A 23,013-nucleotide genomic window follows, 5' to 3' on the forward strand; every position below is an offset into this window, starting at 1 on the left:
CTATTCCTTCCTGTATTTGAACGATGTAACTGTAGAATCTATTGGAAAAAAAGGTTCATTAAAATATAATGTGAAGGGCTTCCCTGGTGGCGCAGTGGTTGGGGGTCCGCCTGCCGGTGCAGGGGACGCGGGCTCGTGCCCCGGTCTGGGAGGATCCCACGTGCCGCGGAGCGGCTGGGCCCGTGAGCCATGGCCGCTGGGCCTGCGCGACCGGAGCCTATGCTCCGCAAGGGGAGAGGCCGCAGCAGTGAGAGGCCCGCGTACTGCAAAATATAAAATTAAAAAAAAAATATATATATATAATGTGAAGTCAAACAATGATTAAAGGATTCCAACTTCGTGCGAAAACCGATACAAATGTAATTGAATGTGACTACTATATTAAGACTGAGGTGTTAGTTATGCGATAGGAGCGCAGAGAAAGGGTGTGTCCTAAGTCTGGAGGGGTCTAAGGAGAAGTCAAAGCTGAGGTGATTCTTGAACAGAGAAACTGAATGTCCTACTTTTTCATTCCTGGAGAGCCCAGAGGCCCTGAAATCCAGTCCCATGATTATTTTCCTGAGCTGGAGCCTAAATCCCCACCGAGAGACTGGAGGAAGGCGGAAGAAGGGTGGTTGAGGAGGGAGAAGCGACGTGTCACAAAACGGTGTGGTACGGCTTTGTAGCAAATCCAACCAGCCGGAGTTCCAGATTCCCACTCTCTCCTCAGGGCAGGCCGGCCCGCCCTCTCCCGCCTTCCCGCGACGCTTACTGGGAAGTAGATGATTGACAGAGTCAACCACCAATCGCTGCTCGGCTACGGGGGGGCACTCAGGCCCTCTGCCTGGTCTTTGGTCCCTCGGGCGAGATGCGGCCTCTGTGCGTCGACGTCAGCGTGCTGACGTCACGGGCCGGGTACTCGAGAAGCCGGGGGCTGCTGTCCGCGGGCGGTGGGCTGCGCGACGTCTGCAGGGCTTGATTCCCGGTCCAGCCCCGCCGAGCCCCGCCCCTCCGCCCGCGAAGACTGCAGCGGCCGCAGCCACAGAGCCGCTGTCGCCGGGCCAGCCTAGGGCGGCCGGCCCGGAACCACCCGATGAGGTAGGCTGAGTTTCTCGTCACCCTATTTGACAGATTGGAAAACTGAGTCATCCGGGATCAGATGATTTGCCCGGGACTCACTGGAGACCCGCGAACGGAGGCCAGAGCCGAGCATCCGGTTGTGTTTGTTGAGCCCTCGCCGTCCTCCGGGGAGGAGGAGGGGCTAGGCAGGCTGTATTTATAAAGGGTACAAAAGTGAAGTTGCAGATTGCGGAGCCCCTTTTCATCCAGGGTTTGGGCTGGGATGCAGGGGATGGATGCAGGTAGCGAGGTCTCCATTCCTTAATCCTGCGGACCCCGAGGAGCCCTCGGTGTGGTCCAGACTGGTGCTGGCCCCTTGGGCCCTACAGAATGACCAAGAATGGTGACTGGGCTGATGCGTGGATTATACAGACAAGGTCGGTTACTGACCTCTTTTATTCATCAAGAAAAGCTGTGTTCGAAACAAACTTGAAAAATTAAAGCTCAAGTCACGAATGTTCTGTCTCTGGTTTCAGTTCACTGCTTTGCTCACTCATGGGTATCTGGCCATATTTTGAAATCTCAGTAGCATGCTTACTTTTGTTTTAGGATTAGAAAGGGATTCTCTCTCCCTCTCTCTCTCTCTCTCTCTCTCTCTCTCTCTCTCTCTCTCTCAGTTCAAACATGAGTTAACATTGTGGAACTTTTCTTATCACTCTCTTCATGTGCCAGTTGTTCACCATGTCATTTGTCTTCTGTTTCACAGATGGAATCACTGAATTCATCACTTGACTCAGTAATAGTTTGGATAAGTTTAGCAAGGTAACAAAGTAACAGGTCGAACCTCTCAATACTAATACTGGAATTAGTTGTTTGTTTCTCAGAATTCTTTGTTGAGAAGGGTTCTGAAAGATAATTCCCACATATATATATATATACACACTGTCTACCCATACACCCTTTCAAAACAAAACAACTTAGGGTACCGTTGCTTTATTTATGGGTTCTAATAAGGTGGGGCACAATTCATGCTCATAAAGTGAAAATGTGTACTATAGGATATATGTATCCATATGTAGTATTTTGTATTGTGAAGAATTTATTCTCTTTAAATCTTGCTGTCTCAGACATTGACCTTTTAAGACTGCATTATTGCATAAAACTGCATTAAAGAAATGAAATTAAAGCCGCTTCAGGGGACTTTTCCTTACTTAGGTTCACAGAAGAGTGGTTATTATCATTTGAATTTAGTCTTTGGACAAATTTATCTGATGAGTGCCTCATCTATGCCATGCTTTGTTTTAGATGTTGGGGATTGAATGCCGAAACATTTAGATAAGGGTCCTGCCCTCAAGACCTTTCATTTTGGTGGAGATATTATAAATATATAAACAAAAATGACAATTTTAGATAATGATAAATGCTAGAAAAAAATATTACAGGGGAAAGGGCTGGAGCGTGACTGGGATGTGGAGGGAAATTTAGATATGCGTGGTCAGAGGAGATTTCCTTGAGGAAGTTTGGAGGAGACCTGAGTGTTTAGAATGAGTCAGCCATGGGAAGATGGCTGGAAGTTTCCAAGCAGAAATAACAGTGCAAAGGAGCTGAAGGAAAAAGGAGCTTGGCATGTTCCAGGGATAGATGAGAAGCTGTGTGGTTGGAGTGAGGTGAACCTAGGGGAGAGGGAGATGAGGAGACACGGGGAGGAGATGACACTCAAGAGGTAGGCAGGACTGAGATCATCTGAACCCCAGGTAAGAATTGCAGCCAGACAAAGGAAATAGGATTTAGATATAGTCAAAGCTCTCCTTTTTTTTTTTTTTTTTTTTGCACCCTTCCCCGCGCCCCGCCCCCAAAGCTCTCCATTTTTTTAAAGTGACATTCATAGAAGCTAACCAGCTCTCTGCTTTATATTGGTTATGAAATCACTGTAGCAAATCATTATATGTATATATTTTTTACTGATGGTCCTCTTTCTTAATGGAAAAATGTCTTCTTCCCTCAAGCACTGTGTCCCAAGCTGGTTTCTCTCCTTTTCATTCTTATTACTGGCTGGACTCTGAGCCTCTGCTTAACTTCCACTCCCTGCTTTTATCCTTCCTGCTCCCAACCACGAGTCCTCTCCAGTGTTGATGTGCAGGCTCTAAGTCCCTGCACTTCCCCACACGGAGTTCTAGGAAACTGCATTGTCAAGTGGATTACTGTTTTCCATTAAAACTTTTATTACTGACCAGAGACTTAACGTCTGCCTTTATTTAGTGCCTACAATGTACCAGGTGCATTATATACATTCTGATCCTTCTAACCTTCTACTGCAAATGTAAATGTTACCCCTTCTTGGTGGAAGAGGAAACTTCTGCCTCAGGCCACCCAGCTGGTACTGAGGGAGCCCAGGTTTGAAACCAGTTAGCCTGCCCCCAAAGCCTAATCCATGCTACTCCACCTCGCCGCTTCCCGAGTACATAACAACTCCAAACCTCTATTATTTGAAATTAATATTTTATGAAATAGCATTTTAGGGTTCGTGGTTCAATCCTCTTAGTTTAAAGGTGAGACTGTGGAGGCCCATTGATATTCAGTGCTTTTCAAGGCCGCATTGGCACCAGATTCTCGCCCTGCTGATTCTCAGCCTAGTGTTTTTGTTTGCTTGTTTGTTTGTTTTTCTGCTATACTTCATGAAAGTCCCTTCACAAGGAGTTTCTGCATACACAAAAATATAATATTTCAACATCATGAATTTACTGTCCATAAACTCATACAAGGCAATTTTTAAAAGATGAAACAGTGCTGCTTCTCAGGATAAAATAACCCCTTGTTTTATTTTACTTCTCTTTTTCAGCAGTGATCAGGTGTAGACATTCTGGATGAATCTTGGTTTTCTTAGTAGAAAGTGGTTTCAAAATGACTTTAAAATTTAAGTTTTAACTTCACAAATCTTTGTAAGGGAGTTTTAAATTTACTGTTTTCCCAGCTTTAACCATTTGCGTACAAGTATGGGAATATTGCCGAGTGTTTGCTGGCTCATAGTTTCTGCTGGCAAGTAGAGTTTCTTCCCGTGATTGAGGAAGCTGTTGGGTCAGCTTAGGAATACAACTTCTCTTTCTTAGTGTAATGTATTATCATTTTTAAAAAATGAGTAAAAATCAGTTCCTAAATTATATGGTTAGAAACTGGGCTACTTTGTTTCTACAATTTAAAAATACCCATTCTTGGGCTTCCCTGGTGGCGCAGTGGTTGCGCGTCCGCCTGCCGATGCAGGGGAACCGGGTTCGCGCCCCGGTCTGGGAGGATCCCACATGCCGCGGAGCAGCTGGGCCCGTGAGCCATGGCCGCTGAGCCTGCGCGTCCGGAGCCTGTGCCCCGCGGCGGGAGAGGCCACAACAGAGGGAGGCCCGCATACCACACACACAAAAAAACAAAAACAAACAAACAAAAAACAAACAAAAAAATAAAATAAAAATACCCATTCTTTATTTCTAAGGTTTGCTTATTTTATTAATTATGATTGGGATATGGTTGATGAAAAATAGTAAATTAACAAATAGCTAAATTTACTTTCTGGTGGCTTTTTGACTCTCCTGTAACTTAGTGGAGATTGTCTTTTCTATTAGTCAAATCAGAATAATGTTATTAGAATTAGTAGCACCTTCTTTCTTAAACGTTGGAAGATATTTAAATTTTGCCAAGAGAGAGCTTTTGCTCTTTAAGTCATCTACGGGCTGTTTTGACTGAGTATCTCTATCCTTTAATATTCATGCAACTGACCTCCACCTTCTGAAGGTCCAGGCTGTCATGATTTGGACTCAAATTATAGTACTGTCCTTCCACCAGGAACTCAGTGCCCCAAATTGGGCCCCTGGCCTTTCCAGCTTTAGTGCAATTTTTTGTGCTCTTGCCTACAGCCTGGGATGCCTTCTAGATGGGCAAACCCAGCCAGAGTTCTACCTGTGCCTCTGTTTCCATCTATGCTCCTTTCTCAGTGAGATACTTCCTGTATCTCTTTAATGGAAGCCTTTTCTTTCACAGCATTTTTGGTAGTCTTTCTCGTGACAGTTTACCAATCTTGGTATCTTTGGTAATACACTATATTGTATGTAGGTATTCAAATATATGTTGACTTGAGCTTAAAAGGGACTTAACAATTCATGTTAGACATGCAAAGTCTTTTGTAGATTATAGAACCCTGTAGTTTAGTTTAGCCCTTTTAGATTTGTAGAGCTTTTATTACCTCCTCTTTGCGGGAAGCGTTGTTATGCTTTTCTTGGCTTTGATTCAGTAGAGCCTCTTTCCTGTTTCACTTAAGGGTCTGACTGCTACAGTTACCAAGGGGTCCCTTGAGAGGAGCTCACCTCTTTGCCCTGTAAATATTGAAGACACATTGTTGCAAATAAAAATCAGTGTTCTCTGTGTTTATGGCTTTGGAAAAAAATAACAGTTAATTCCAGTTTTTAATAGTGAAGATGAGAAAACTGAAGCCCAGTTTTCTGTAGTGCCAGGCTAAGGAGCCTGATCAGCACTCCTGGTTCACGGCAGCAGGGGCTAGTGCGGGCCGGCGCTCGTTCCGATGATCTGCGGCAGAATTCCTGGTAGCCTGTTAAGAGAGTATCATCAGTACAGCTTAGGCCTTTGACGGATTGTTACACTTGCTTTGCTAGTGAGTTGCCCTGGATCTGGGAGACACCTCTTGTTGTGACACACGGTCAAAGCAGGACCTCTCACCAAGGATCCCGGATTGAGCTATTTAAGCCCGTGGGATCTTCCTGGGCAAGCATTGGCTGGTATTGGGTTTGGCAGCCTCTTTAGTTTAACGCCTCTCTCTTCTACTTCCCCTCTCATCACAGTTTTCCAAAAAATATCTTGGGACTGGTGGGCATCCTTTGGATTAAACTTCGAGTTTGGAGGAATTCAGTCTAGTGCCTTCTAAGTTGCAGTAAGCACAGGTTTCCACGCCCCTTATTTTCCAGGACGGTTTACTTTTCAGGCAGTGAGCATTGTTGCTCGCTAGAGCATATGCTCTTGTTTGCTTTTTGTTTCAGGAAAATGTATTCTCATAATTCTTTAATTAATCAATCACTTGCTGAATTAATGATGTAGAACCAGAGAATTTCAAGTTCGTTTTCCTATTTGTATGGTATGTTAAATTCTTCCAAGGGAACACAAGGAGCTCTTGAGAAGTTAGAATTTTCTCCAGCTGAGGTTGGAGCACCAGCCAGGACTTGCTTCTGTTATTATTAATAAAAACTGACCCTTAGAGAGGGCTTCCTCTGTGTCAGGTGCTGTTTTAAATGCTGTGTGTCAGGGTTTCTCATCCTCAGCACTGTTGACACTTTGGGTTGGATAATTTTTTGTGGGGGGAGCTGTCCCGTGTGTCATAAGGGGTTTAGCAGCATCCCTGGGCTCTATCCGCTGGGTACCAGGGGCCCCTCCCCTAGCTGTGACAACCGAAAATGTCTCCAGACAATGCCAGCTGTCCTGAAGGGGTTAGTGAGCAGAGTCCTTCCCTCCACAGCCCAGACACCTTGAGAACAACTGCTTTGTATAAACTAATTTATTCCTCTCAACAGCCCTCTAAGGTGGGTCATATTATTGTCCTCATCTTATGGAAGGAGAAGCTGAGGCATAGAGAGGTTAAGTAACTTGTCCGAGGTTACACAACTAGTCAACAGTCATACTGGATGTGAAACCAGGCACTGCTCTTTGTGAACCCTGGCCCAGCGCATCCAACAGACTGGGCGTAAACTGTTAGGGATCCAAAGACCCATGTAAACCAGGGGACAAAACAAATGCCAGTGGCATCAAGCAGGGCTGTGAGGTGGCTGGAGTGAACGGGGGAGCCTTGCCAGAATTGCCTGTTTTTCAAGAGAAGCTAGAAATCTGGATTTTATTTGTGTGAACAAATTCTTATCTTTTAATATTGGCAATTCAGTGTTTACAAAACATCGTGCAAGCCACTAGACAGGCAAAGAGTATCACCTACATATGGACAAGATTTGGTCCCGGGCCATTAGTTTGTGGTCTTTTTTTGTGGAGACTTTGCAGCAATGTAACATTATAGAGAATTGTATGTTCATTTGATGAGGGCCAAGGAGGTAGATTCTCTGTGGAGAGCGAAAGTTTCGCTTCTTGGAAGGCTCTGAAAATAAGGATGGGTGGTTGGAGCTTCTAGCTAGAAATGGTTGTCTTGCTTTCTTATAAGCCGAGAGTGCAAGACGTAGGCTGGCCCTCCGTCACACTTTGAACAGTTTCTTTTATGACCTCTGCTTGTCCAGGTGTTAAAATCCATATCTTATATGACATTGAGAAAACATAAATTCTGGAATTCAATGGCTGTATCCTGGAGAAATAAACCACAACCATACCTCACTTTTTTAACAGCCAGTAACCAGTTGAGTACGCTTTAACTCTCTAGGTAAGACCAGGCTGTCTGCCTGCTTTAGTAACAGATGGAATTCTGCTGGCCTTTGCAGCATTTGCCTTGAGCCTGTGTGCCATCATGCCCCTGCTCTGGTGTGAAAAGCAAACTCCTTTTCTTATGCTGACTTGTCATGGCCTCCAGATCTGTCCCGTCCTTCAGTCCCCTGTACCTCCTAAGACTCCTTCACGTGGGCCCCTCCCCCACTGTGGATGGCCCAGTCTCCAGAACTTGTTCCTGGTCCTCCTCCGTTTTTAATTTCCTCTAGTCTGCCTCTTCCTTGCTATATGTCACCTTTTCATTTCTTCTGAAGCCATACATTTTCTCTTAGGCCAGCTTTTTCATCAAGCCTTTTCTAGCCACAAGAACCTAAAGTTTGGTCCTTTAGACTTATAGCTATCTTAGGCTTTAATTTCTAATTATTTGTATAACCATTTTACCTCCTTTATAAAACTGTATTTTACTTGAGGATAGGGAACAGTCTTTCCCATCTCACTTTTTCCCCATGGCATCTAGCGTAGTGTTTTACATAGGGTAGATACTTAATATGTTTCAGTTTATTCACTGGAGTCTGGTAGGTTCCCACTCATACAGTGATCTCTTCCCTTTTTTTCCATATATTTGTATCAGTTTATATAGTGTGTTGTTAGAGTGACTTCACTAAATAGAATTCAAAATATGTAGGAAAAAGTGATGACCAAATTAATTTGGGGAGGTTGGAGCATCTTTATTAATTACGTTGTCAATGCTAGTAATCAGAGATGAAATATTCTTGGTTTATTTAATATAATATATTAGAGCTCCAGACAACTGTGTAAACTTGTCTACCTTTAGGTAGCAAGCACCTAGACTCCATACTTTTATACAGTGATATTTGTAATTCATGAATTTAACAAACAAACTGAACGCCTAAAACATGGCCAGGCATTTCCCTAGGTGCTAAGGGCACAAAAGTGTCTTCTAGGAGCTTTTGGTATAGTGCTGAGAATAAGACATGTAAACCATATGTGAAATACATATGAAAGATTAGAAGTGCTGGTAAAGAAAGATAATATATCAGTGGGATCAGAGAAGATTTCATTGAGGAAGTGATACTTAAGCTTCCTTGAACAATGAATAGGCTTCTATTGCTGTTAATCGTTTGGCAGTTGGAGGGAAAGGCACTCCAGGCAGGAGGAGTATTAGGACAAAGGCACGGATGGTGCAACCACCTCACCATCCTCGTGGATAAGGGAATCAACAATGAGTTAGTACATCTAGAGCCCTGGGTGTGAGGGGAAATGGAGTTTTGAGTAGAGGGAGGAAATGATTCGTTCAGGCTTTCATTCTAGAAAAACTAGCATGAGAATGTTTTGCAGATGGTAGACTGAATTACAGAGTAATGTGGATAAACGCTGATTGGGAAAACCATGGAAAAGACTGATGAGAGCTATTAGGAGAAATGACACAGTCACCAGTTAAGAATATAATGTTTGGAAGATAGAGCCAGTAGCAGAATCACATTTAACACTTGGTCTTAATACAAGGGGTAAACGAGATCTTACTGATTATTATTGGTTAATTTTTCTTGCCTTAAACATTTGTGAAGTATTTATAGGTAGTGTATATATATTATACATCAATGTCAGTATTTTTAAGTCATTCTGAAAATTTTCTTTTTTGATTTTGTAATTGTTTATTTCTTATTAATTATTTGAGAGCAGGTTTTTGGAGACATGCTAGTTTCAAACCTCTATTGAGAACCTTGTGAGCTTAAACAGGTCTTACTTTAGTGATATCCTCTGACTCTGTAACATGTGTTCCCAGCCCATTCTCATTATTAGGCTGTAGTTCATACTCTGTTTTCTGGATATATTAGCTTGTAGTTGTATTGAATCTTATAATTAGTGGTCTTTGTTTCTGTGATCCTGTTTCCTGAAGCACAGGCTAGGTTGATAAAGTCCTCTGATGCTGATCTCTCAAGGCTCTGTGTTCCTTTGTGACTGCCTAAAAAGTCTGATGAAGAAAGAGGAAAGGGTACTGGTTTAAATCTCAGTATCAAGATTTGAGATTGACTTTCTTTACAAGTCACATGCACCAAGCTTTGAACCTCAAACCTTGACTTATGGTAGAGATTAGTGATTTTTTTTTTTTAAAGAACTGTGTTTTATCCATGTCTCAAAGTATGGGAGATAACATATGTAACTTCTGCCTGTTGGTAGATACCCCCGTGCAAACATGCAAATGGCCTTCCCTTTTATTGACTTGCTCTAGTTTGTGAGATAGGAAGTTGGCCTCAGATAACTCCAGGGGCAGTTGATGTTACATCTTCCCTAGCATTGCTATTAGTGTGCCGCTTCTACCAGCTGTAGAGCCACTACAGGAGCAGTGAGTAGAGGATGGCTCTGACAACTAGAGCGACACTTGCAGGAACCCTTATCCTGCCAGAGAAGGAGTCTTGTGTTGTTGAATAAAAAGAAAGGCATCTTGCCTCTAAATATCCACCTTGGCTTTGCTGTTTGCTCATCAGCTGGCTACTTATAGTTTAGCTTCTGTTTTCTCTGCATAGGGAAGATAGGTCTGGGGAGGCCTGCGAAGAATGTGTTCATCACACGTTCTTAATTCTAGTCTTTGAGATGAAGAAAGACAGTTACTAAAACAAGTGTACACCTTTAGCTACCTTCCTATGGTTCCTAGGAGAGCAGTGAGCTCACTGCCTTGAGATAGTATTGATTTTCAGATCTAGATCAATAAGATCATCAGTTCCACCCTGAGAACTGAAAGCGTTTGTTGGAAAATTGCTTGCAGTAAGTACTGAAGAAGTGGCATTACATAGTGCAAAGGTGTCCTTGTATGCACTGGTATATATATATTTCAAGTTTCTTAATTGAGGGACCTGCATCTGTCTAGATAGTAGTATGACTGTTGATTCCATTATTGCCAAAGCTGGCAACACATCTCTAAGAGGAAGGTTTAAATATTCATGAGAATATGTGCACAGAGGAGCAGCATGGTTCCTCTGAATTACTGTCAGCTGACGGTTGACTGGTTGACAGTAATAATGAGGTCAAAATTGGGAAAAATAGTGGTAACTCCATAATAACCATTTGGTATTTTTGTGATTTTTAGGAAAGCTAAAAATAGATTTAGTTCTGTGGGAAGAAAAAAAAAGTCCTGGAAAATGACAGGCAATCAGCAACCCTAAAAAAATCAGCAGTCTTTTGACTTGTGGAAAAGACTGACTCATGAAGGAAAATGAGGTTATGTGTAGCTTCTATGATTGGGAAGACTAAGACAAAGGAGTTTCTAGGTAAGCTGTGGCAAAAATATTTGAGTGTAGGAGTTAAAGCTGAAGCTCAGAAAGGGGAACAAGCTGCAAAGTCAATTTGAGCACCAGAAGAGATCTATTAGGAGGAGAATCAGAGGTTGGAGAGAGTCAGTAGAAGCTGGAGGAAGGTAGCTATAGTAACTTTGTTGTTCCAGTGATTCCGGGCCACTTGATAGCAGCTTCTGAAAAAGAGGAGAGGCAAATAAAGTAGTGTTCTTGTTTGACAGAGGCCATCTTGAGAGAGACTTTTGAAAATGGTGAGGTGTAGCTATAACATTCCAGCCATCTGACTCAACCAGTGCTGGTGACGTAACTGGCTACCGAGTTGTTGAGCCCTGCAGGGTGATCTAACAACGTGTACCACCCAACATGACTTTGAGCGCTGTGTGGCCTATTTTCATTTTGCCAACCTATGATCTTTGGAAGAACAAATATACATTGTCAAAAGACCTTCCTCTGTCCAGCTGGCTCATCCTCCCCTGGACCAAGCAACATCCCATTGGCATGGTTATTGTCAAGAGTATACACTTGATTTCTTTCCCTTCTCTCCAGTCACTCCCTTGTAGTATTTATATATCTGCTTCCTTGACTGTTTGGAAGTTTTTCTGAGAGCGGGGAAACTCTTGCATTACCTTTTGGATCCTTTAAAATATCTGCTTGGAGTTTTACATTCTGTAGGTGTTCAATGCTTATTATTTAAGAAAATGAGAACTCTTAGAGGATTTAAATAGGACCCACCTCATAATTATTTTCTGTTCTACAAATAGATGCACTTTCTTTGGTTTTTTTCCCCCCCTCTTCTCTTATGGAGAGAAAGGAGAACATTCTGATTTCTGTTGTATCTCATGGCTGTTAATAATTTCCATCTGAAAGCTGCTGACTCCCTTTCTCTTTCTCTCTCAGACCTCTCCCCTGAACTCCTGACTCATATCCAACCGCTAACTTTTATTTCCACTTAGATATTAATAAGCATCTTATACTCAATGTGTCCAGAGTGAACTGATGTTCTCCCTCAGAGTCGCCCCTCCTCTAGCTTCTCCCTTTCAGTAAATAGTGAGTCCATCCCTCCCTTCCCACAGGCTATAAATCCGGCAGCTCTCCTTTAGTCCTCCCTTTGTCCTGTATCCCATGCCCAACCCATCCCCTACTGCTTTTGGCTCTGTGTCTGGAACCAGCCGCTATCACCACCCTCATCTACTAAGGCAGTATGTCCCCTCTCTCCTGAATTATTGCCATAGTCCCCTAAAGGGGCTCCCCGCTTCTATGCTTCTGTCAGCCAGAGCATCTCCTAAAGCTTAAGCTGCATCAGGCTTCTCTTCTACTGAAAAGCTTCCAGTGTCTTCCCATCTCATGCAAAATCTTTACTGTGGCCTATGACGCCCCAGAAGGCCGCCCCAAGTTGTTAACTTCTCCGTTATCACCTCCTGCTGCGCTTCCGTGCTGTCAGCTCCTGCAAAGCTGGAAGCTAACGACCTGCTGAACTCCTACCTGGCCCGCTGCACCCCATCCTCAGGACCCTGCCTGTCCCCTTTGCTCCACCTGCCCTGCTCTTCCTCCGGATACAATGTGACATTTCTCCCTTATCTCGTGCTAGTCTTTGCTCCACCTTTGTTCACCTGTAAATGACCTCAGTGAGGTCATCCTGGCCAAGCAGTTTACGGTTACAGGGCTCCTTTGTTTATCCTGTGTCCCTGTACTCTAGAAGGTAAGCTCTGTGAGGGGAGAAAATTCCTTCAGCTTTATTCATTGCCGCATCCCCAGTGCTCAGACGAGGACCTGATATATTTTTGGTAGTTCAAAGCATATTTGTGGAGTAAATCAAGTAGATGCAGTATATTCTCGGCAACCTTTGAATTTTCAAAAATTATCAAGTGCAGTTTTTAAACCTTGTAGTATACATCCAGGTTCGGTTTCTTTCTTTTTTTTTTTTTTTTTTTGTGGTATGCGGGCCTCCCCCTGCTGTGGCCTCTCCCGTTGCGGAGCACAGGCTCCGGACGCGCAGGCCCAGCGGCCATGGCTCACGGGCCCAGCCGCTCCGCGGCATGTGGGATCCTCCCGGACCGGGGCGCGAACCCGGTTCCCCTGCATCGGCAGGCGGACGCGCAACCACTGCGCCACCAGGGAAGCCCCCCAGGTTCGGTTTCTTAATAAATGTTTTAGATTTGCCTCATAAATTATGAAAACATCAATATGTATTTACCCAGCTATCTTTAAATCTTAATATTTCTCTCTGTGTTACATGTCAAATAAAAGTTCACTAATATTTCTAATATTGGTACAGAAATAGGTCACTTAGAAATTAAGTTGCCGTAAGAACAGGTTTGGGCTTGGGAGATAAATTAGTGTCTGTGAGGGGAGTGACTTAAAAACACCATCACATACTTGTTTTCTGCTTTAATTCTTCCAAGTCATTGATGCTAATTTCTAAATAAATTTGAGTCTTGAAACATGCTGTCAAAAAGTTAAATTCTCTTTATGCACACACAATTACTTTTATTTGTTGATATTAACAGACATTGTTCAGTGAGATGAGACTGCAAGAAATGACATAGAGCTTGATTAGAGAGCCTTAATGTGTGTCGAGGGGGAAGAGGGCAGAACACGTAGCAGCAGAGTGAGCAGACTTATCAGGATGGAATAAAACGTTTCATTACCTCCCAAATGAATATGAACAACAATAGAAAATATGACACCTGGAACATAAGTGTTCAGAATAAAACCATGGAATTAATACATAGAGATATTACTATGGAGTTGGAGTTCTAAATTCTTGAAGAAAAGTAAGAGAAAGAAGGAAGTGCAGTTGAAATGTAGGTCCCAGTGGAATAAATCAGCTGCATGAATAAAACAACACATGGTGCCCCCAAGCGTCGGTGGATGATGCTTTGTAAAAGATCCATCTTTCCCCAGATGTCTGGGAAGAGTATAAGTACTAACATATGGAACAAGTGAAGGATAAATTTGGCCTTTCAAAGCTTGCAGTAAAGTTATGTCTTGTGCACATTTTCACTAAAGACCGGAGCAAACTTTAGACCCCAAACTGTTGCATGGTGTGCACTCCGTTATTTCATTTAAGCCTTGTGACGACACAACAACAGCAAAAGACTATTATTAGGTATTTGGTATTGGCTCGAAATCCAGACAGAATGACTCCTGTCTGTAGTCACAAGCATTTTAGAAGTGTTCATCCAATCTCCATTTGTGTCTAGGAAATTTGATAGTTTTATTAGGGGCAGAATGATTTGGATGCCCAGAAATCTTATATAGGCTTTCCTTTGAGTCTATCAGTGTGTCTCAAATTGTCACGTACATAGGAATTATTACACAGAGGTGTGTGTACAAAACCCACATGCATTCTCTTTTATAGAATGATATATGAAGTTTTCTAGGATGGTTCCAGTTACTTATTCTGCTCTTAAAGGTAGCTCGGGGCTTCCCCGGTGGCGCAGTGGTTGAGAGTCCGCCTGCCGATGCAGGGGACACGGGTTCGTGCCCCGGTCCGGGAAGATCCCACATGCCGCGGAGCAGCTGGGCCCGTGAGCCATGGCCGCTGAGCCTGCGCGTCTGGAGTCTGTGCTCCGCAACGAGAGAGGCCACAACAGTGAGAGGCCCGCGTACTGCAAAAAAAAAAAAAAGGTAGCTCATACTTACAGTAAAGTTAATTTAATGATTTTTTGCAGTGAAAATTTGTCTTTATTCATATGTTTATATAAACACATACACAACATACACATATGTATACTATATACTTACTATGTTTAAATATATTTATATCATATATACATGTTTATATATACTGGATGGATTGATAGATAGAGCAACTCTATCCCAAAACATCCTTTTGTTTTACTTCAGGATTCAGTCTAGACTTCTGCATTGCATTTGATGGTTGTGGCTCTTTATGCTTTTTTAAGTTTGAAGAGTATCCACACCGCTTTCCTACCTTTTGTTCTTGTTTTGTTTTTCAACACGTTGACTTCGCTCAGGTTTCCAGGATAGCTGTCTTGTAGAATGTCCCACCTACTGTGTTTGATTGTTTCCTTATGGCTGAATTCAGGCTAAACATTTTTGGCAAGGGAACATTGTAATTGTTGTTATATACTTGTGACTGTATCACATTAAAAGGCATATAATGTCAGCTTGTTCTAATATTGGTAATGCTGTTTGATTACTTGCTACAGATGGAGACTATCAGATCTCTACTATAAAGTCATATTATTCCCAATGAAATTATTAAATATTCTGAGGGGTAACACTTTGAGACTATGAATATCCTATTCCCCAACAATGTTTTAATAATTTTAAGCATCCAGTAAAGATCCTTGCCTGAATCACTTACTCCAACTGGGCGTTACAAACTGTTGATTTATCTAATTTTATTATTTTTTCTACATTTCTTAATCTAACATTTGTTTCCTGTAAAGGAGAATTTCTACCCTCTCTCTCTTTTTTGCAATATTACTATGGACTCATGGAACTTCTTAATTTTTCCAACATAAATTCCAGCATTACAGTCATTATTCATTTTTATGTTCAAGTCACCCAGTCTGACCTGCGGGAACTCCTCATAGCCTACACAATTTTTTTTTTTTAATGATTATGGCTTTTTGTGCCTTCTCTTAAGAAATCTTTGCCTACAAAAAGGTTTTAAAAATATTCTCCTTTAAATTCTTATAACAGCTTTATATTTTTAGCTTTTTTGCCTATGATCCATCTTGAATTATTTTTTGCATGGCTTGAGTTAGGGTTTGAGATTCATGTTTTTTTTTTCAATTTTGATATCTGGTTGTCTCAGCATCGTACTTCTTTTCTTGTTGGATTGCTTTGACATCTTTGTCAAAAGTAAAATCATATAAGTGTGGGTCTGTTTCTAGACTCTTCCTTATGTTCCGTTGATCTATTTTGTTGATCTTTATGCTAGTGCCACACTGCCTTCCTTACTGAAGTGTTATAGAACGTCTTTAAGTAGTGTGTCTTCCAATTTTGTTCTTTTTCAAGATTGCTTTGGGTATTCTCATTTCTTTGCATTTCTGTATACATTTTAGAATTAGCTTATCCATTTCTACCAAGAAAGCTTGATGAGATTATGATTGGGATTGAGTTGAATCTATAGATCAATTTGGGGAGAATTGAAATCTTAACAATATGAATTCTTCCAATCCATAAACATGGTCAGCTCCCTGTTTATTTTCATCTTCTTTGATTTCTCTCAGCAGTGTTTTATAGTTTTCAGTGTTGGGACCTTACATATATTTTAATTTTATCGCTTACAGTGTTTTATGTTTTTGGTGCTATTTTAAAAGCACTCCACCCCCTCCTCATTTCTTCCTACTCCCAACTGCCCAGAATGGAGGGATTGGTAAACAGGTGAATCACAACATCCTGAATAAGCTAATTTTTTGTTTTCTTTTGTTTTTTGGTGTTTTTTGTTTTGTCTTATTTTGTTTTTATCTAAAGTAGATCGAAAATAATCTTGAGGCAGCATGATCGATGTCTGTGTACACTATTTTCTAATAGGGGCAGAGAGGTGTGGAAGAATGGGAGGAAGCAAAAGCCTCCCTGAGAAAGTGACCTTTGAGTTAAGGCTTGTTAGGATGGCTAAGAGTCATAGAGATAAGGAAAGTAGCACTCAAGGTAGGGAGAAAAATACAAGCTGGGGTTGGTGAGAATGTGATTCCCTTAGGGAACTGCTTGTGATTTGTAGTATGGTGAAGTGATTCTGGAGAGGTAGGCAGAAGTAGGCCATGTGTTAGGTTAGGCAAGATTAAGGAATTTGAGCTCTACCTGAAGGTCCCAGGAAACTAATAAATGATCTCATAAATTTAATTTGCTCCCCTAAAAAATTTACAGGGGTTGGGTGAGAATTACCTTAGTTTATCAATAAATTTATTTTTCTAGTGTACCTTGACTTGCTTTGCCCATTTTTCTAATTGGATTTAAGGTTTTTATTGTCTGTCTTTCAATACTCTTGTTTTGCTTCTAATGTTTTTGAGTAGAGAAACTTGATTTTTACGTATTCAGTTCTGTTTTCCATTGTAGATTGTCTTAGAAAGAACTCCATATCCTAAAATCATGTGTTATTTACCACAATTTCTTCTACTATGTAAACCATACAAACGATTTTGCTTTGTTAGCTTTTTAGTAAAATCTTTAGTATATTTTGATATGTAGATTTCTTTCTCCATGTACTCGAATGACTGGGTAATAGTTTTCTTCTTTTGCAACTGAATTTTGATGGTATCTTTATCATCTATAGATATTTTTTGGTTTACACAAGTTTTTCCGTGCAGAAAAGCTTAGGGAAGTATAGGCCACACAGTGGCTTATTGGTAATGAGTTTTCCTTGGCCGTCAGTGTTTTTATTATTTTTTTAATTGAACTAATGCTTAATATTTTGGAAATTTCCTATGACAGTTAACGTTTCTGGCTTCTACTGATAAATAACAGTATCCTCTATGTCCACACGTTTGGCCCTGGAATATTGGGCATACGCCCCTCTCCTGTTTGCCGGTTGTTCCTTGTCTCCTGACACTGATTGTCAGTTGCCCATTTTTTTTCAGCTTACTGTGGTGTTTTTTGCAATATCACATATATTTCCCTAGGTCTCTTTCAAAGCCTGGAGAATAAGAGACTTGAGAGAGACACATTTTAAGAAAACTGGAAGGTAGTGGATATCTATGTGGAAATGAAGAGTCCCATGAAGTTTGAAATTATGCCCGTCCTGCCAAATTCGAAATTAGTCAAAACATACATAATTTCAAAGCTTTTTGGCTCAAATAAGTTGTAAGTCGTGTTCATGTGTGCTTGCGAAAGGCAGTGAAACATTTCAGTGGGTAAACAGAAATATTTGCCTTCCGATTAGGTTTTGTTTTTTTTTTAAATATGAGTTTTGACTTATTTTTGTGATGTTTCAGGAATACAATCTAATACGTGGGTCCTACTTGTGGGAGCTATTGTGAGCCTTAAATGACATAATGTATGTTAAGTACTCAGCACCAAGCCTGACTCAGTCTCAGTGTAAGGAAGCTATTGATTTTGTTAATATGTTTCTATTAGGCATACACTATTACATAATATAATAATATGTTAATAGGTGGGTTAGGTTTGTACTTATGTTCTTTTGTTCTTGTGTGTTCTTGGTCAGATAATGTTAGGATTATGCTAGCTTTATTCAATGATAGGATAGATAGCTTTTCTTTCTTTTTAATGTTCTGGAACAGTTTATAGGATTTTGTTTATCTTTTATTTAAAATTTTGAAATACCTGTCATACTCTCTGACTCTCATTCCTTTGCTAGGTAATTCTTTGTCAACTTTTTCACTTTTCTTTTGGGGATGGTTCATTCTATTCAGGCCATCTATGTCTTCTTGATGTAATATATATATTTTTTCAGAGTATGGACTTTCTTTATGATTTTCAAATGTGATTAGTATAAAGTATCACTTACACTTTGAAAAATAAGCTCTCCTATTATGGGACTTGTATTCCTTTCCTAATCTCCCCTCCTGAATCTAGGTTTACCTATATTCCCTTTTAAAAGACTAATTTTGGGGTTTGTTTATATTTTTTAAATTTGTGGAACAGTTCATCCATGTACAAAAGTAGAGGGTTTAATATAATGAATAACATTGTATTCATTCCTCAGATTGGAACAATTATTATTATTATTATTCTTTTGGATTTATTTATTAATTGTACCCATTGTTTTTCTTTTTTATGTTTTTACCCATGGGGATAGAGTTTTTGTAACTTTATTGTTTAAATGCCTAATTCTTTAATTTTATTCTTTATTGAAAAGTAATTAGAGCACTTTAAGGAAGTGAATTTGATAATAAGCTTAACTTTGACAGCTTTCCACTGTCACTATTTCCTAAATAGTTTGTTTTAATTTTAAAATATTTTTATGTCAGTAGTTATTTTAGAAAATACTACGTTATAAATTTCTATTTTATGCAATATTTGTTCTGTATTTAGCTCCTAATTGCAAAGTTTACTGAATTAGATTTTTTTTGATAGTCTAGTTTTATGACCAATTTTGTAAACATGGTATATCTTCAAAATAGCACATAGTCTATGGTTGTAGGGTTGAAAAAATAATTATCTATCTTTAAAAAACTTACAGTATTCAAATAATCTGTATCCATGTTTGTATCTTTAAAATACTCAGTAGATTTTAAAAAGTAATCTTCAAAAACTTCCCATTTTGATTATAATCTATCACTAAGTAAGCTTTTGCAATTTTTTAGTTTATAATCTATCACTAAGTAAGCTTTTGCAATTTTTTAGGTTTTTTTGGGGGGGGGAGTATAGTTGACTTACAATGTTGTGTTAGTTTCAGGTGTACAGCAAAGTGAATCAGTTATACACATACATATACCCACTCTTTTTTTTTTTTAATTTATTTTTATTTTTTATTTTTATTTTTGGCCGCGTTGGGTCTTCGTTGCTGCGAGTGGGCTTTCTGTAGTTACGGCAAGCGGGGGCTGCTCTTCGTTGCGGTGCGCAGGCTTCTCATTGCGGTGGCTTCTCTTATTGCAGAGCACGGGCTCTAGGCGCACAGGTTTCAGTAGTTGTGACATGCGGGCTCAGTAGTTGTGGCACACGGGCTTAGCTGCTCCGCAGCATGTGGGATCTTCCTGGGCCAGGGCTCAAACCCGTGTCCCCTGCATTGGCAGGTGGATTCTTAACCACTGCGCCACCAGGGAAGCCCTCCACTCTTTTTTTTAGATTCTTCATTTTTAAAGATGTATTTTGTATTTCTGTTCTTTCTGGTAAGGAATACATGGATACTGATTGGTAAATCTTAAACCTGATTTCAAACGTATTACACTTCTTAAATTTAAAAATATCAAATATTAGCTATACTTGCTTAGTTAAGAGTATATATATATATAAATCCTCAGAACTTAATTATACATCTTGAGTCTTCGAAGTTTTTGTGTACTTATTAAAAATCTTTAGCTGAGCTATGTTCCCTCCCCTGCTTTTTATTGAGTATGAACTCGTAATCATACCCAAATGCTTACAAGTCAGATTTAAAATAAGCAAATATTGGATCACCGTTGCATAATCAAGTTCAGTTACTATAGCTTTGGGTTGAGCTTGGTAACTGTCATGTACTTAATAATTCTACTTAAGGAAAATTATTGATAATTATATGTAAGTTTATAAAGAGATATTGGAAGAATACTGGAGTGATGATACAACCTTTATATAATTCTCTTTTGAAACGTTACCACTTGCATACTATATACAGAATATGCTAATATTTTTTGGTGGCTAACCATCACTAAAATGGTCTCTGGATGATATCTCTAGAAGCTCCTAAAGAGCAATTTTGTACGATAAGGCCATTGAAGGTCGTCAGGAGACGTCCAGACGTTTATCTCCCAAAAAGCTTCTCAGTGGCATCACGTTGGTGACTTTATTAGGTTTGAGTCCAGCCGTCTTTCTTGTTGACTGAGAAACCTGATTTGTCAGCTTGTGTATTCAGAGCCCAATGGAGAGTGGCTCTTTCTCACACGGGTAAACTTACATCTCAGAATCTCCAGTGAACACCGTAACTGCCGTGTAGACTGAATATTTATTTCAAGCTGACCATTCTGTTGCCTCCCTATCACATTTTAATAAGAAGCACAGAATTGTGAAAGGTTGTGGGAGGCATGTAGGGAATTATTAAACTGTTCAGTGACAAAAGGCACTGATGATACCCTGATGCCATCACACTAATGATAGGAATAACAAGGCCAGTGGATTGAAGATACTTAAAATCAAACAGACAAGGTGTCCCCACTTGAAGAGTGCCAGACTGAGCACAGGTGCCATTTGCTTGTGACACTCCTTTTCCTGTATTTTCAGGACTGACCCACCCTCTTTCTGATGGGCACATTCCCTCTTCACCTCTTTAGATCTGAACATATGTCCTGTCACCTTGTTCTTATGTCTTGGCCTACGAGCCGTTTTGCTTCTTTAAGGGCAGAGCACGTCCACTCTGATTCATTATGTGCAGATTTTATGGTTTAACTTTCAGAGGGCAGCATTATTTTAATTGTTTCAAAATTCTCCCCCCATTATAGTCCTGATGATATGGGCAAATCTATAAAAAGCCTGGCAGAGTTTCATACATACACATAGATCTTTTTCTTCTTCTTTTTTAAAACATTTCACTCATTTTCAGTTGGAAAATCAATAGGAATCTGCTGGAAAAATTTGATTCCTTGATTCAAGAAACAGTTTTTTCTTTAAAGTAATGCCAAACAATTGGTTGGGTGATTTTATTTAGATGCTTTAAAAAAATTTTTTTTTTACTTATTAATTTAAAATAACTTTATTTTCCAGATTTCTTTACGCAGTAATTTCCTATTGCTACAACTACTAATCTGGACGTGATGTGTAGGTGTTTTAAAATTCAATCCAATAGTCTAGATTTTAGAAATGCTTTTCTAGACATTCTATTTAACTTGTAATACATAAAGCATAAAGTAAGCCAGGGCTGTTTTGACATGTAAACATAATGGTAGCGGACATTTGCCAAAGACAGGTTTGTCTCATCTTGATTTTATTAAACTTCCTATAGTGCTTCATCGTGATAGTTCTCCAGCCCAGGAAGCTGGAATGTTACACAAATGCATCAACTCCCTAACCTCAGCCACTGCCAGGCTTTCTAAAGACACTTTCATCAGAGTTATACCAGGTCTTTACCTTCCAAGGTAAAATGGACATACCTATAGCATCAGTACCATGAAGAAGTACAGGATGATGAATCATACTTTTTTCGTTGCTTAGAACATCTTTACCACAAACCAACTTTACGATGTTTTAAAAACATAAGCAGATCATTTAAGAAGACACTAAATAAAAGTTTTTAATTTATGAAAGTTTGAATAGATGGTGGAATCTGACATGTAGATTTCCCAGGTCTTCTTAGGCATGCGGAACTTTCCTTCTCTCATCCTTTAGAATAGGAAGGTTGCCTTATTATGTGTTTCTGATGCTGTGGATTAGATTCCTTCCCACAGCTCTCTCTTCTCTCTGCATGTTTACTTCTAAAGCATCTGTGTTTGTTAGTTATCATGCCCCTTTCTCATACTGGCAAAGTATGTTTGTAAATGTCAGGTTACTTACTCCCTTATGATTCCTGTTCTCCACTTCTAGCTGTTTTTTTTGGAAACTGTGGGCTCTACACAGAGCTTTCAAAAACCATCATAAACCAGGTCTCATAACCCGTGGTGGGCCTTGCAAGAAGAGAGTCAGATTGAGGTGCTTCTTGCCCCCAGAGGAACCCAGACCCGGGGTAGAGTGGGCACAGCTGGGCAGCTCGTGTCTTTAAGGACAAATCCAATGACTGCATCCCAGGGGCCATTTGAACACCTTCTGATGTCCCTCCTGTTTCCTTCTAGGAATCTGATGGAGAGGACAGAAGTGGAAGACCCGAGTCTTAATTCTAAGATATATCTTGAACTGTCCCTCAGATGGGTGTGTCCTTATATAATCCACATAGACCTCAGCTGCTACCTTTTTGTTTTTTTCATCTGTAAGCAAACATTTACTTTAGAGGTGAGAATAATTTCGGTACCACAGATGAAGAAAGCTTTTTTTAAAATTTATTTATTTTTGGGTGTGCTGGGTCTTCATTGCTGAGTGTGGGCTTTCTCTGGTTGCAGCGAGTCAGGGCTACTCTTCATTGCAGTGCCTGGGCTTCTCATTGCAGTGGCTTCTCTTGTTGCGGAGCACGGGCTTCAGTAGTTGCAGCACGCGGGCCCCAGAGCACGTGGGCTTCAGTAGTTGTGGCGTGCCAGCTCAGTGGTTGTGGCTCGTGGGGTCTAGAGCACAGGCTCAGTAGTTGTGGCACACGGGCTTAGTTGCTCCGCGGCATGTGGGATCTTCCTGGACCAGGACTCGAACCCATGTCCCCTGCATTGGCAGGTGGATTCTTAACCACTGCGCCACCAGGGAAGTCCCTGAAGAAAGCTTTGAAAGAACGCGAAGAGACACAATCTGCAGGTGTAGGAGTCTCTTTGCCTGTCAGACGACAAGGGGAATAGATCAGAGTGGCAGACTCAGATGACTCCAGGCTAGGTTGAGGCTGAGGCCAAGTGCAGAGTGCGGGCTCCATCTAAAGAGTTCAGGGCTTCCCTGGTGGCGCAGTGGTTGCGCGTCCGCCTGCCGATGCAGGGGAACCGGGTTCGCGCCCCGGTCTGGGAAGATCCCACATGCCACGGAGCGGCTGGGCCCGTGAGCCATGGCCGCTGAGCCT

General features: G+C 40.8%; 1 protein-coding gene across 4 annotated transcripts in view; it reads left to right on the forward strand.

Annotated features, from left to right (window-relative positions):
• The first annotated feature begins 888 nt into the window (after window positions 1-888).
• Window positions 889-23,013, forward strand: part of STARD3NL (STARD3 N-terminal like) — a 50,545-nt gene continuing 28,420 nt past the window's right edge. For 2 of the 4 annotated variants that reach the window (XM_007110535.3, XM_028490198.2), the window contains exon 1: window positions 889-1,077. The gene's annotated coding sequence lies outside the window, so the exon portion shown is untranslated. Of the gene's footprint in view, window positions 1,078-1,325; window positions 1,476-14,248; window positions 14,394-23,013 lie in introns of those variants that run through there. The other 2 variants (XM_007110536.4, XM_055085089.1) reach the window with 2 other exon arrangements.

This window comes from Physeter macrocephalus, chromosome 5 (assembly GCF_002837175.3).
Source record: "Physeter macrocephalus isolate SW-GA chromosome 5, ASM283717v5, whole genome shotgun sequence".
Lineage (NCBI taxonomy): Eukaryota > Metazoa > Chordata > Mammalia > Artiodactyla > Physeteridae > Physeter > Physeter macrocephalus.